This window comes from Thermobia domestica, chromosome 18, assembly GCF_964235325.1.
Source record: "Thermobia domestica chromosome 18, izTheDome1.hap1.1, whole genome shotgun sequence".
Classification (NCBI taxonomy): Eukaryota; Metazoa; Arthropoda; class Insecta; order Zygentoma; family Lepismatidae; genus Thermobia; species Thermobia domestica.
In genome coordinates, this window is record NC_137471.1 from 72,286,293 (window position 1) to 72,300,605 (window position 14,313).

At 37.8% G+C, this 14,313-nt stretch overlaps 1 protein-coding gene and 1 non-coding gene across 2 annotated transcripts in view; one reads left to right on the forward strand and one right to left on the reverse strand.

Annotated features, from left to right (window-relative positions):
• LOC145675126 (adenylate cyclase type 2-like) overlaps nt 1–14,313 on the forward strand; it is a 1,402,841-nt gene that overhangs the window by 934,523 nt on the left and 454,005 nt on the right. The gene's annotated exons all lie outside the window — the stretch shown is intronic.
• On the reverse strand, nt 7,028–7,111 carry TRNAL-UAA (transfer RNA leucine (anticodon UAA)). Its single transcript has one exon. It is a non-coding gene; the product is annotated as a tRNA-Leu (tRNA).

Consider the following 14,313-nt stretch of genomic DNA (forward strand, 5'->3'; position numbering starts at 1 on the left):
CGTATTTATCATTGTCATGACCATTATTACTTTTTTATTGTTGCAGACTATTTCGTAACTTGAAATTTTAACATATCATTCAATAAATTCAACAAAGCAAGCATGCATACAAATTACCTACATTTGTGTTTTAAAAGTATAGGAGATTTGTTTATTTGTTCGTTATTTAGTGATCTTCCCTTTTAGTTAGAGGTTAGATACAGTTTTCGAAAGAGAAAGTGGATTTTTAAAAACCCGAGTCCTATATTTCATTGCTATTGTTTTCTATTTTAAAATTCGAATGAAAAATAAGTATAATGATTTAGCACGGGGGAAAATCAGTGATCGAGCTTTCTTCTCTGTAAGAAGGAAATTAGTAATCACATTAAAATACCACGGTAATTATATATATATATGGGTGTGCCGCGAGAATTCAAGTTACACCTGTAGTGTGCCGCAAGTTGAAAAAGGTTGGGAAACGCTGCTATACGGTATGCGTCTTACTCCCTGTGCACGTCTAGGAAATATCAGTCAACATTTCAGGCTATCATTCATTTCCATCGACTACACAAGATCTTATTTTACTTTATCCCGTTCTTTAAGTACTGCGTACCAGTAAAGTAATTGATGCTTTTATTTTGCAGCAACGTCTTATTTGTTTACTTAGGTTAAAAGGAAGTTACCGTGGCCCTGTATTTTTCAACTTCTTCGGGTTTTAAATGTAGATTTCGATTAGATGTGTCCAATGGCATCACTGTTGATTTCTAGATCCCACCACTTCAAGGTCAAAAATATAAAGTGGGACCATTTTGCAGAAAATTCTATTTGACCCTGAAAATTAAAGAAAATTCGGAATTTTGGGCAATTTGAACCTGTGACCGACTGGGCCGAAATTAGTGTTATTCGATTCGTACATGAATAATTGATGTGGCATTTTCTCGAAAATTCTATTTTGAACCCGGATTTGAAAATTAACGGAAATCCGGGATTTTTCAGCAATGCGGACCAGTGACTGACTGAAACAAAATGGGTGTCATTATGTTTGTATCCACCCGCACATGAATAATTGATATGCCATTTTCTCGAAAATTCAATTTTGATCCGTGAAATTAACGAAAATACAAGTTCAAAAATTTCAGATTTTCGTTAATTTTCGGGGTCAAAATAGAATTTTCAGGAAATGGGATATGGGTTATTCAGGTACGCGTGAATACGAATCGAAAGATACTCATTTCGTCCTAGTCGGTCACTGGTTTGCATTGTCCAAGTGGTCCCATCGGTTCCAGAAAACAAATGTGGTGCCAGTGGACACAGCTCATTGAAGTCCACATTTTAAACCCAAAAAAGTTGAAAAATACGGGGCCATGATAACTCCCTTTTAACTGTTTACTTACTCTAGATGTAATAGCAGATTGTAAACAGCAGCAGTTAAAATACAACCAGGAGATTGGCTGACATCTGTATTGTTGCTCTGATGTGGCAATTCTAAAATATATTATTTGTTTTCTCGTCGTAACTATGACAGATATCCTCCTAATAATTAAGAAAATACCACTTACAATGATACTATATATATATATATATATATATATATATATATATATATATATATATATATATATATATATATATATATATATATATATATATATCTGTCGGACAAATGTGTTTGCTTAGTAGAGTTGCTTGCTGTTGTGTGCTTTCATGTATGTGTACAAACAATACTTTACGCTTGTGTTTACAAACACCACCACATGGTTTCACTACAGCTAGCAGATGGATTTCTGACTCCTGGTACGAAGCAGACGATGACATCGCAGCAGCAGTGCCACCACCGTTTGGAGCTCTGTAAATTCGGCAGCAACCAACGGACCAGTACCAGTTCTGTGGTGTCCCTCCTATTGTTTGCCATGGAACATTAGGAGCAGTGGCGTATTTAGGGGGTGGCTATCGGGCTCAAACCTCCTCGAAATTCCACGTACAACAATAATCCTTCTCACCATTTCCAAGGAAAAATGTAAGTGGTTATTCCCGTGTTGTGCATAGCCCCTCGAAAAAATCCTAAATACGGCACTGATTAGGAGTAACCTAAACCCAAGTCTCTAGCCTGCTACGGGACTCTTTTCTTTTCCTTAGTCCTGGCTTACCCTGTTACAGGGCTCTGTTGGGAATCCTACCCCCCAGTTACTTAGTCTGCTATGGTGCTTTGTGACTACTAACCTCCTCATTGCTTGCCACTGAGCTTTGGGGACTCCTTTCGCCACACTGCTTAGCCAGCCACGGGGCTCTGTGGAGATCCTGTCCACGGCCTCACGGTTAAGGACTGCCTATTTCTAACCTAACAAATTTAGAGGAGAATAACTTTGTAGTGTTTCTAAAAATACGGTTATTTAGTGAATCTTATAATAAAAGCCGGTAGTGGGAGTTGATTACGGACACTCATTTTATTACCACGCTCTACCTACAACCTATATGGGAGAGAGTTTAACAGTATATTCTGTATTTTTTTCACATTATAGTTTAGGATTGCCAGATCAGAACAACAATAGATGCCACTCAATCTCTTGGTTGCATTTTAACTGCTGCTGTATACAATTGTGGAAATGGTCGTGGGGATTTTTATTTTAATTTAAAGAGAAAAAGTGGCTAGTTCCAAAAGATGCCATGGAAAAGTACTTGAGTTCAGTAGCAGACAAAAATAATATAAATAATGTGTTGACTTCCAGTAAGAAAAATGAAAAACAAGTATAACAATATTGTGTATTTTGCATTTAATCATAATGCATCAATATGCGAAAAGTTATGGTCATCTTCGTCTAGTGAATGCTATTGATTGCTTGTATTCACGGTATGTTCAACATGATATTAATCCTGGAGATGAAGTAATTCTAGTAGAACCGTTTAATGATATGTATGCGACATTGGTTCATGTAGCAGGAAGAAAGTTGATTTCAGTACTCATGAAATTCAGAAAGAGAACGTGTGTTCCCACCAATGTTTGTAGTGATTGGTCGATTAAGTTGGAGCTGTTGAAATGTTCATTCAACGAAAAGACCAAAATGATAGTAGTGAACAATCAGATGGAGCTTTTACCGTATCACCGACCTAAAGCTCATTTTTTGGATTTAAAAAGGACATTGGAAAAATCGACTTAATTTGAACTTTATTAACCAAGCCTCGTATATTCTCTAACATTCTAGAAACTCTTCCCTCATCGCTTTGGTATGTCTGTTCATTTGTGTTGGTGAGCCTCAGTCCGATTTCATGACTATATATGGACATACGCTGTGGGAACAACGACTCCCTTTATGAACGCTTTCTCGAGTCCGGAAAAACGGGACAGTTGCAATAACACCTACATGTTGTCATCGTTCATCTATGATTTGTTAATTCGAAGCATCCGCATCTCTTCAGCCAAAGAGCTTGAATTCAGTATTATACGTCATAACCGGCAGACTCTAGCCCCGAAGAACTCATACACAATAGCCCACTGGACAAAGCCTCAGTGCTTCTGCACCCTCGGGACGACTACCCTCGTGTCGTCGTTTGTTTACGCATCGCGAGCCTTCTGGAAAGGCAGCGCCCATTGCTGCCTAAAACTATTAAGTGCGTGTGTCTCTGATTATTTTTCTCTAACGTACAATACGTCCCTAGGTGGGATTAACTTAAATGTTTTATTAGTTAATTTATGTTGACATTTTGATTTTGAAATACTCTCAGTTTGAAGATTCGATTCAGTCAGTTCGTCTTCACTATTACCAACGCCACAAAGAGTGGATTACTGGAGTGATATTTCGTCTGTTGCTATGTACATCAAGGATTGTATTTTCGGAACCAACTCAGGACATTAATTCCAGGAGCAGCATCTGCGATTGAACCCAGGACATCGATGGAACTACTTTATGGGCTAGCCGAAGAACGACGTGAGTTGTTTTATCTATATGCCACGCCACCTTAACGTCGATAATTAGTAAAAGGTTGTTAAACACAATTATATTTTTAAATCAATGTGCATGTAATGTTTATGTTTGTCAAGTAACATTATACGTTTACTATCTAAGTTCGAGTTCGTTATTTGTTGAAAAGTTAATGTTTAATTTCATCATACTCGTATCTTAGTAAATATATCTACGTTGTCTGCATCTACGCCTGCTGTGCTCCCAGCCCCCGCATGGCGAAGCTGTAGGCATGGGCATTGACCATAGTCGTTGTGAGATAGCTGGGAAATAAAAAGGAGAAAAGGGCAAGGTATGAGACTAAAAAATTAATCCGAACCACGACGTACACAATGATCACAACCGAATGCGTTGCAGTACGTTGACTTCAATAATCTAGGTGTGACATTGCAAAATCTTGAAAATCCATCAATGGTGCAATACAATACTAACCTGAACCAAACTAATCTTAATCGAAACCAAGTTCGAAATATCAATGTGAGAGTAAAGTGTAATCCTAATGTGAAAAGCAATGTTAGATTCACGTGTACCGGTAATGTAAGCGAACCTAATCTTAGGAGCAACAAAAATAGTAATCGTACTACACTTAGGAAGCAGGTAATCATTAGATTTAATTTCCCTCGAATTGGATTTCGTAGAAATGTCATAGATGGCAACAATTCTCAAAATAGGAAACAGAGAACTGTAGAAGTAAATAACGCGCAAACTGTATTCCGGTTTATGACTTTCAATGCAATTTAAAAGAATTCGTTGGTCATGTAACTTACATGTAGTTAAAGTTACGGCGTCCGAGAAAACCTATTCAATTGATTTTTGCTTTATTTCACTGTAAATATCGTTATGATTTCGTTTGTTATTCGTTGTGACAACTGTTGATTTGTCTGTTGAATCTGCTTCTTCATTTGTTCCCCAAGTTGTCTGTTAAGGTCAGCTATGTTCGTGGATGTGTTCATTTCTATATTACCACTTTCTTCATGTATTCTTTCACTTCCGGTAACACTCATTGTAATATTTCTGTAAATTTTTCTCTTACTCCTTAACAGGGCCGGCGAGAGGGGAGGGCAGGATGGGCCAGAGCCCTGGGGCCCAGGGCCCCAAAGGGGGCCCGGCGGCCGAGAATAAAGAATTACTAAATGTTGGTCGAGTTCGCTTCCAATCAGTGCGCTCTTTGTGTAACAATTTTTGTGTACTGTGGTCCTGCAAAGAAATGACAGGTGACCAGATCCAAGAACAAGCAGCTGCACTAGTCCAGCGATACCCAAAAGATTTAGGAGATGATCTTTCTGATGAACTGCATAGCCTGAAATTGATATATTCGTCCAATTTTGGTGAGAAAACGCTTTCACCATGGGATCTCCTAAATAACATCAAAACGTTGAATCTAGAAACTTTATTTCCAAATCTGACAATGGCCCTTCGTATATTCGCCACAATTCCTGTTACCGTTGCTAGTGCAGAGCGCTCTTTCTCTCTGTTAAATAGAGTAAAAAATGTTTTACGCTCTACAATGTGTCAAGACAAGTTATCGAGCTTAGGCTTGTTGGAAGTGGAGACAGAACTTGTCAAGTGTACCAAACTGGATGCTATCATTGATGAATTCACCCTGAAAAAGGCCAGAAAGGGAATTTTGTTGTAACTATACGTAGAAAAGGATACATCGTAACTGCAACAGTTCTCTAGTAGTAATACATATAATAAATTTCTCCTACAGACAATTACTATTAATACCACATTATTATTCACACTATAGTTAATTTGAGCTATATTTCATTGAAGTAACTAAATTAGTCCTAATGCCTCATGTCTCTAGTTAAGGAAGACTAACTGCATAGCTTACTTCTATATAATTATTTATAGCAACAATTTGTGCAAAGATTTCATAGTACAGGGTAGGTTGGCTGGTTGAGAACATTTACTTTCTCAACTTTTATTAACTATTTAATACATTCTTTTTGTATTTCCTTCACAAATTAGTTTGTTTTGAGCATTTGATTGAGCGTTAGGGGAGAACTTTTGCTATTACAAATAGATAAGTTACTTTTTTCTATATTTTGATACCATTGTATTTAAATATATATATATATATAATTCATTTTAGTTTTGAAGCCTTCAAAAATCTTAGAACCAACAAGTGTAGGGTCTAAACAAAATCATAAATAGTGAATTAATGAGGTTTTTTTTCAGCGAACAGTGAACATAGGTTAGGTTGAGAGTTATTATTATTCACTTATTTGGAGATATGCATATAGCAATACTGTTTAACATGTAAATTAAACGCATTAATGTTCTAATAAAGAGTTCAAAATAAGTCTTAATGTTCATTTTAGTTTATTTCCATCCAAAGTGGTAAGCAGTAGCGTACCCAGGAATTTATTTCGGGGGGGGGTTCAAACTAAATATGAAGCTATTTTATATTAAAATTGCTAAAATTGCCCCTAAAATTAGGCTAAATTTTTAAAAAGTCGAAATTTCGGGGGGGGTCCGGACCCCCGTGTCCCCCCCTTCCGTACGTCCCTGGTGGTAAGTACGTAAAAAGTCATAAGGAAACATGTAAGGGGCCTGGGATTGCTCAGCCCCGGGGCCCGCGACCGCTCTCGCCGGCCCTGCTCCTTAACAAAGTACACTCCGTGTTGCTGGATTTGCTAAAACTGCTACGTAATCGTAAAATCAATCTAAAGGTTTTCCTGTTCAGTAGACTAGTCTCTATTAATTAACGTTATCTTATTCTTGAAGTATACCCACTATACGTTGGCACAACTCCACATAAAATATAATCTTGAGGCGGTATCCTACATTAAACACAATCGTAGATATATCCGTGGGAGAATATCGTATCTCCAGGCTGGATGATGAATTTTTCTCCAGGCTACTCTCTGAAATCAGCACCGCCCTCGCCACCACCATTCCTGTAGCTATGAGATTTGCAGGGAATAATAATAAGCCACTAATATTACAGGAATATTGTTTACAATAAGTTTCCTGGACTTAAATATTTTACTAAGTAGCTTACTATTGTGAATAAGATTCAAGTTATTTATATGTTGTATATTGCGATAGTATTGTAACATCTAATGAAGTTAAAAAATTAGCTGTGTCAGGTGTGGGGTTCGAACCCACGCTCCCTGTTGGGAACCAGAGCTTAAATCTGGCGCCTTAGACCGCTCGGCCAACCTGACCATGTATCGATGGTTTTTCTAGTACATATATACAGCTACACTGGTTGCCTGAGGCACGTAAAAGAGTCATTTGCAAACATGTAAGCAGAGCAATGTCACACAAAGTAACGGTCAAGTCATTCACCTTTCTTCTTAGTTGCCGTTCAGTTGAGTTTCTCTTACTCGTCCTTGGCAATCAAAGTGATTCCTGTCCTAAATAGCAGAACAGAAGGGGTTCTTGCTCTGCAAGCAGCACTAGGATTCTCAGAGGCAGTTTCAAGCCTCCTTTTTCTCACTCTCAGTTCATCGTTTGAATACCAGCTTCCTCGAGGCTACAAGCTTAGCATACCCGGGTTCAATTCTCGTTGGAAAGTTATGTGGTTTCGATCCGACGTTAAGCAGGAAGGACTATCAAATCGTTTTACCGTGACGTGTCTACAGTAAAATAAATAGTCCGGGCGACAGATTTTTCTTTCCATTGAGATTACCTGGGTTTCTTAACGATTTGAGAAAAGTGAAAGTTGAAATAAATAGTTCTGAATTCTTGCAGTAGAATCTGAATTCTTGCAAATAACAACTACAAAGAAAGTAAATGTAGAACACAGCTCAATAATGCTGCGCAGAAAAGATATAGCTATAATTTGCTCAGCATTAACACCACTGTGTACGTGGTGTTAATGCTGAGCAAATGACGGTTATTGATGTTTGTTCTTTAAAGTTGTGTAAAGCACTAAAGAAAATATTATTTAAGAGATAAAACGGTATTTACTGTATATTACTTGTTCATATCTTGTAAATAAATGTTTTAGTCAGGTGTTCTTTATTTGATTTCATGAAATTTGGCACCTCTGCTTTAACACTACTGCATAACAAGCATCGTGCGACTCATACATAAAAGAATTGTTGTTCAAAACTGGATCATTACGGTTTATAGTATATAACTTCTAATTTATACAATTTACCTATATGATCATGAACCTAAGTACCACACTAAAACAAATAATTCGAAAGCCACAAAAATTTACCTCCCTTGGCTTAAAATGAACTTTCCCTTTTATATCAAAGACGAAACATCAATAATTCATCTTAAATTTTCAACCAATTCTGAAACCAGATGAGATTGGCACACATTCTCTATCTTTCCTTCCCCAACTCACCTTCATCTTTATCATTACATAGATTTTTTATTTATCTTTTGTATTACTTTTCCCTATGACTGCATCTGGATAACTGAAAACTCGTTAAAACTCTATTTCCCTGTTTACATCTGTCCAACATTAAAAATTTTCAACTGTATTTACTTCGAATTATCCAAAACATAGGTTCAAAAGTTCGATTTATCCACGATTTTTTACTATTCGTTTCTTCAGTACGTTTTCGTGGGGAATGTACTTCTGTTCGAATTATCCAATATTTCGAATTATGCAAGTTCAAATTAACGAGACTCCACTGTATTACCACTTCTCGATTTGCTCTTTTTGTTCTATGGCAATACAAGTTGAAAAATGTATTAAAACCGGAAGAAATAGTAAATTTGAACCACTTCCGGTTCTAGTGGAGTGTTGATATATTGTCTTTAAACGCTGAATTGTTCGCAAAAAGCCGCTTTTCGTTCCATATTGATAAACGTTGAAACCGCAAATAGCTAATTTGAACAACTTACGGTATGAACAGAGGGTTAACGGAGGAGATAGATCACATTCTTGGGAAGTTTAATCGATCGTAAAATACCGCATCTCCGTTAAAGGCGTCTCGTGAAAGGCGGATAGAATTTTTCGTTTTCCTTAGCATGGTCGTGCGCAGAGAGATTTCGAGAGACCCCCAATTCCGAATTTCTATAACTTTAATTAATATTAGGGGTGATTTTATAAGTTTTAATATAATTTATCCTCATACTGAATTTGGGACCCCCATAAAGCTTTGTAACCGCCTGAAATAAATTCCTGCGCATACTCTGATCCTTAATTATGCTTCGTGAAATTTAACAAGAAGAATATTAGAAAATTAGCCTTCAGATAGCAAGGAACTTCGCCCCCAGACCCTCGCACCTCTTATATCTTTAATCTTAAAGGATTTTCAGATATGGCCATGTTATTTTAACAATTGCAACTTCCACTCTTTTTCTATCTTCCTTTTTTCTTCCCTTGCTAAGAGAAATATTTGAAAATCACTGAAACACGTCTTTAATTATTTTGAATGAAAAAAATATAAGTACGAAATTTCATTTTTCTAACTTTAACGAATGTCCAGATATAGCCATTCAATTTCATCAATTGTAACCCTTTTTTTCTTTCCTTCTTGGGTAAATATTAAAAAAAAACGCGAATCACATGTCTAATTATCTTAAATGAGTAGTTAGGGTGTCTATCGGTCACGAAAGTCACAAATGTCACGAAAAAGTCACGAAATCAGAAAAAGGTCATGAAAGTCACGAAAAAGTCATGAAAAAGTTTATAGAACAAAATTTAGCTTTTTGGTCACGATTTTTTTTTAACTGTACAGATGTAAATACAGATTGAAGAATTTTGTTCTATAAAACGTCAAAGTTCACTACCAAAAATGTCGACCGTCGGCTTTAGATGCTACCAAATAGCAAGCAAAACACGTTTTTATCGCATGGATGAAAATTCGGCCTAATTCGCACTCAAATTCACTCTTGAAAATATTAGGAAATTTTATGATTTAGTAAAGAAAAGGTCACGAAAAAGTCACGAAATTTCATTTTGGAATATTAGTAGACACCATGGTAGTCCAAATACCGAATTTCATGTCTATAACCTTAAAAGAATTTGAGATATGGACATTGCCACCCTCTTTCCTCCCTAATTCGTCAAATTTCCATAAACCATCTTTAGTAAGATCTTATATTACAAATCTTGTGCCGAGTCCAATTTTCAACTTTCGAGTGTGACCTGGGCGGTGATCAATCAGTCATCTCATAATCATTTCATCTAGAAAACAAATTTTTTCCCCCAAAGGGTGATCAGAAAAGGATTTCTAGCCATGTCGTAGCTACATTGTCCAGCGTGAGTTATGAAGAGAGCATGAAGTACATGGATTCCAGGACAGATAATCGTGTGTTCTATTAGAAATTTTTATACAGGGTGAACCAGAAGGATGTGCACACACTCCGGGAAGTGAATCATGACATCAAAAGATGACGAAAAGTTCTGTTGCTTGTTGACGAATTTCGCGTCGTGTAAGCGTGACAGGGGTGCTAACTTGGAATCGAAACTCCAATCGTGACAATTGGAACAGAACAGAAAGATACGCACATATTTCGTGAGGTGATTCGTGCATGGTGCATTGATGTACACATCTTTCTATTCCGTTCCAATGTCAGGTTCGAGTTTCGATTCCAAGTTGGCTCACCTATTACTCTTACACGAATCGGAATTCGACAACATGCAACATGACTTTTTGTCTTCTTTTGATGTTACAAATCACCTGCCGACGTATGTGCATATCTTTCTGTTCCGTTCCAATCAGGCACGTAGCCAAGGGGTGGGTCCGGGGGGTCCGGACCCCCCCTTCAAGACCAGAAATTTTAGAAAAATAATAAAGAATGAAACAAAAGGAAACGAGAAATAGGAAGAATCAGCGTTAAAAATAAAAAGGGAAAAATAGAAATAATTTTTCATCATCGCTTCTTTGTAGGGTATCAAACATGTTATTTCAGAAACGGTTTTCAACTGCTCCTTTAACTTATCATTTGGAACAGACAGTAGTTGACAGAAAAATAGAAACAAAAAATTATGTGGAAAGCAAGTTCTGTTAACATTTGATTCAACAAGGGAACGCAGATATTATAAAATATTTTACATTATTGGATACGTACTTTTTATTTTAATAGTTGAGGTCATAATGAAAGGAAAATTGTTATATTCTAATGAACAGAAGGAGGAATGTAAATATTGTAAAATCTTTTTAAATCTTTTAATATTCTTTTATTCGATATTTCTTCATAGTTTGTTACTAAAATACTTACCAACTTGTCCTCATTTTCTTGTCCTAACAAACCAATATGTGTTGCTAGTAAAATAATTTAGATTGATCAAGCTCCTGGTGGGATAAACACAATATTTCATGTCACACTGCCCTCCCCCCCCCATTACGAAATCCAGAATAAACGAACCAATGTATGTTATCAATAAAATAGTTTATAATAATCGAAATCTGGTGTGATAACCACAGTATTTCATGTCTCGGACCCCCCCTATTACGAAATCCTGGCTACGTGCCTGTTCCAATTCTCAGGTTCGAGTTTCGATTCCAAGTTGGCAACCCTATCACTCTTACACGACGCGGAATTCGACAATATGCAACAGGATTTTTTCCCTTGTTTTGATGTCAGGAACCATCTCCCGGAGTTTGCGCACATCTTTCAGGTCCAAACTGTATATAGAGAGATATGAAGAGTTTCTATCTCCTAACAACAACGATATAATAATGTACAAATAAAGTATAGAGGGTAGGAAATTTTGCAGTAGTAATGTAACAGACTTCACAAGCATTCAAAAGTTATATACAAGTTTCGAATCGAACATTTTGTTTTAAAATGAAAGTTTCTGTGAATTTTATTTCATTTGAACTTCATCTGCTTGCGTAGCAAAAAAGCTACAACTTTGATTGTAAATGTCTTGAAGTATATTTACAAGAACAAAATTTGATAGGAACCTGTATGTAGACAGTGACTCCGAAATTGCACGGTAATGAAAAGCCAGGGGCTACTAAATATGCGATTCGAACTGGCATTGGTCGCTGGAAGTATGACGTCACGCGGAAGAGAGGAAATCGCGTCTTCTGCTTTTAGCATATACTTTTTGTATACTCCGAGCATATTCTAATTTCATTTGATTGTTGAAACTACATAAAAACAAAAATATTACTAATTCTAACACTACAAATACGCAGGGTAAATTGCTATATTATAATAAATTTATATTAATGTTATCATCCACTCGTTGTTTTATGAATATTAATAGGAAATGTTAGTGATAATTCTAATTGCAGTCCTCAGAAATCACAAAACCCGGAACGCATTGATTGTTTTCCTTGCACTGTGGTTCTTCATTGTTTGGGCTTTATTTTATTTTATTTTATTTTATTTTATTTTATTTTTTTTTTTTTTAGGTTGAGATTACTCAAATAAATGTTCTTGTTTTTACGTGTTTCTACTATATTTTGGGTTTAGTTCGCGGAAAATATGCCCGAACAAAATTCGTAAGCGCGAGTGCCAGGAGGCTAAGAACTGCAAGTCTCATTAAAGGATCTGAGCCAGAACCTGACTAAGCACAAGCCTGAATGAAGGATGTGAGCCCAAGCAAAAATTAGTACAAGCCCTACTAACGCCAGTGAACTCGAGTCCCACTGAGTGTTGAAGTCTGAGCCCAAGTAAGCGCTTGCCGGAAAGAGATCAGAGAGCACGAGCTCCAGGGAACCTAGTTGGTGCAAGCCTCATTGAAAGATATGAGCCCGGGGCCAAATAAGCACGAGCTTCAACGAGAACAATAAGCACGAGCACACTAAAGGTAATGAACCCGAGCCCACAGTAGTGAAAACCGCGCTGGTATCAGAGAGCTCGAGTTATATTGATGGTATCGAACCCAGCTGACGGAAGTGAGCCAACACAAGTGAGCACGAGTCCAATCCAGATTAGTATGCCCGAATCCAAGCAAGTGCGTGACCGAAGGAGACTAGAGAGCGCGAGTTCCAAGGAGCCTAGTGAGTTCGAACCTCATTAAAGAATGTGAGTCCTAGACCAAGAAAGCTCAAGCCTCAACGAGAATAAATAATGCAAGCCCCACTGAAAATATGGAACCCGAGCCCGCATTAATACACACTTCTGTCAGTGAGTTTGAACTCCATTGATGAGTGAGCTCGAGCCCAGTTGACGGAAGATAGCACGCGCGAGTGAGCAAGAGTCTAATTAAGGTTAGTGACTCCGAACCTAACTAATCGTGTACTCGCTCGAAATAGATTAAGGTGCGCGATCTCCAAGGAGCCTAGTGAGAGTGAGCCTTACTCGAAGATGTGAGACCGAGACCCGAGTAAACGCGAGCCTCATTGAAGGATATGAGTCCGAGCTTGAGTAAGAGCGAGCCTTAACGAGAATAGTGAACGCTTTCCCCACTGAAAATAATAAACTCATTGCAAGCCCCACTGACGTCATTGAGCACGAGGTCATTAATGGTAGTGACCCTTACTCTAGTTCAGATAAGTAAGCCCGAGCTTTATTGAGTGTAATGAGCCAAAATCCAATAAACGTGTACCCCAATGAAATGAAAATGAAATGAAATCTAAGTTTTACGTCCCACAGTTATGCCGGTTAGGCTAAAGGAGACGGTGATTATGAGAAATGAATGAAATGGTGGAATGAAGAAAGTGGGAATAATTGGGAGAACCCCGAGAAACCCACAAGCACGGTGTTTGTCCACCACAAAGTCCATACGGCGCTAGCTGGAATCGAACCAGGGACCCGAAGCACCGGAGGTGAACGCTCTACCACTGAGCCACCGCGCCTCCGCCTCCAATGAAATTAGTGAACACGAGCTCCCAGCAGTCTAGTGAGTGTGATCAGGGCCGGATTTAGGGGCTGCACCGGTGCACGTGTACCCCTTCGTTGTAAATATACACTATCTAAAATGAGAAGCTAGCAGTGAAAATAGCAACACTTTCCGAAACACACTGCCATTATTTTTCGGTTTGGGGCTTAAGAGAAAGCAGAGCTTTGCAAAAGCAACACATTAAGTCGATTTTCTGAAGGTTGAAGGAAAAGGATTCACCAAGTAAAAACAATATAACATTTGTCAAGTAGGACAAAAAACATGCGACCTTCTTTAAAATTCCCCCCTCCCTCCTCGGCTCTATGTATCAGCGTTGTCAAGGGTAAAGAATATTGTCACATGTCACTTTGAAGAGTTTCATTGTGATTGGTTAGTTTGGTAATTATTGGTGCACTCCCGCTCAGAAAATCCTGGATTCCACCCTGAATGTGATCCTTATTGGAGGATGAGTCCTAGCCCAAGTGAGCACGAGCCTCAACGGAAATAAGAACGCGAGCCCCATTGAAGGTAACGAACACGAATCCATAAGCTGCACATGTAACCATTTTAAACGTTAAAGTGAATATTTAAATAAGAATAAACGCAATGAACACTACGTGTTGGCATACGGAAAACCTAGTTATGATTGAGCGAGCATTACTGGCGGAAAAGAGAGTA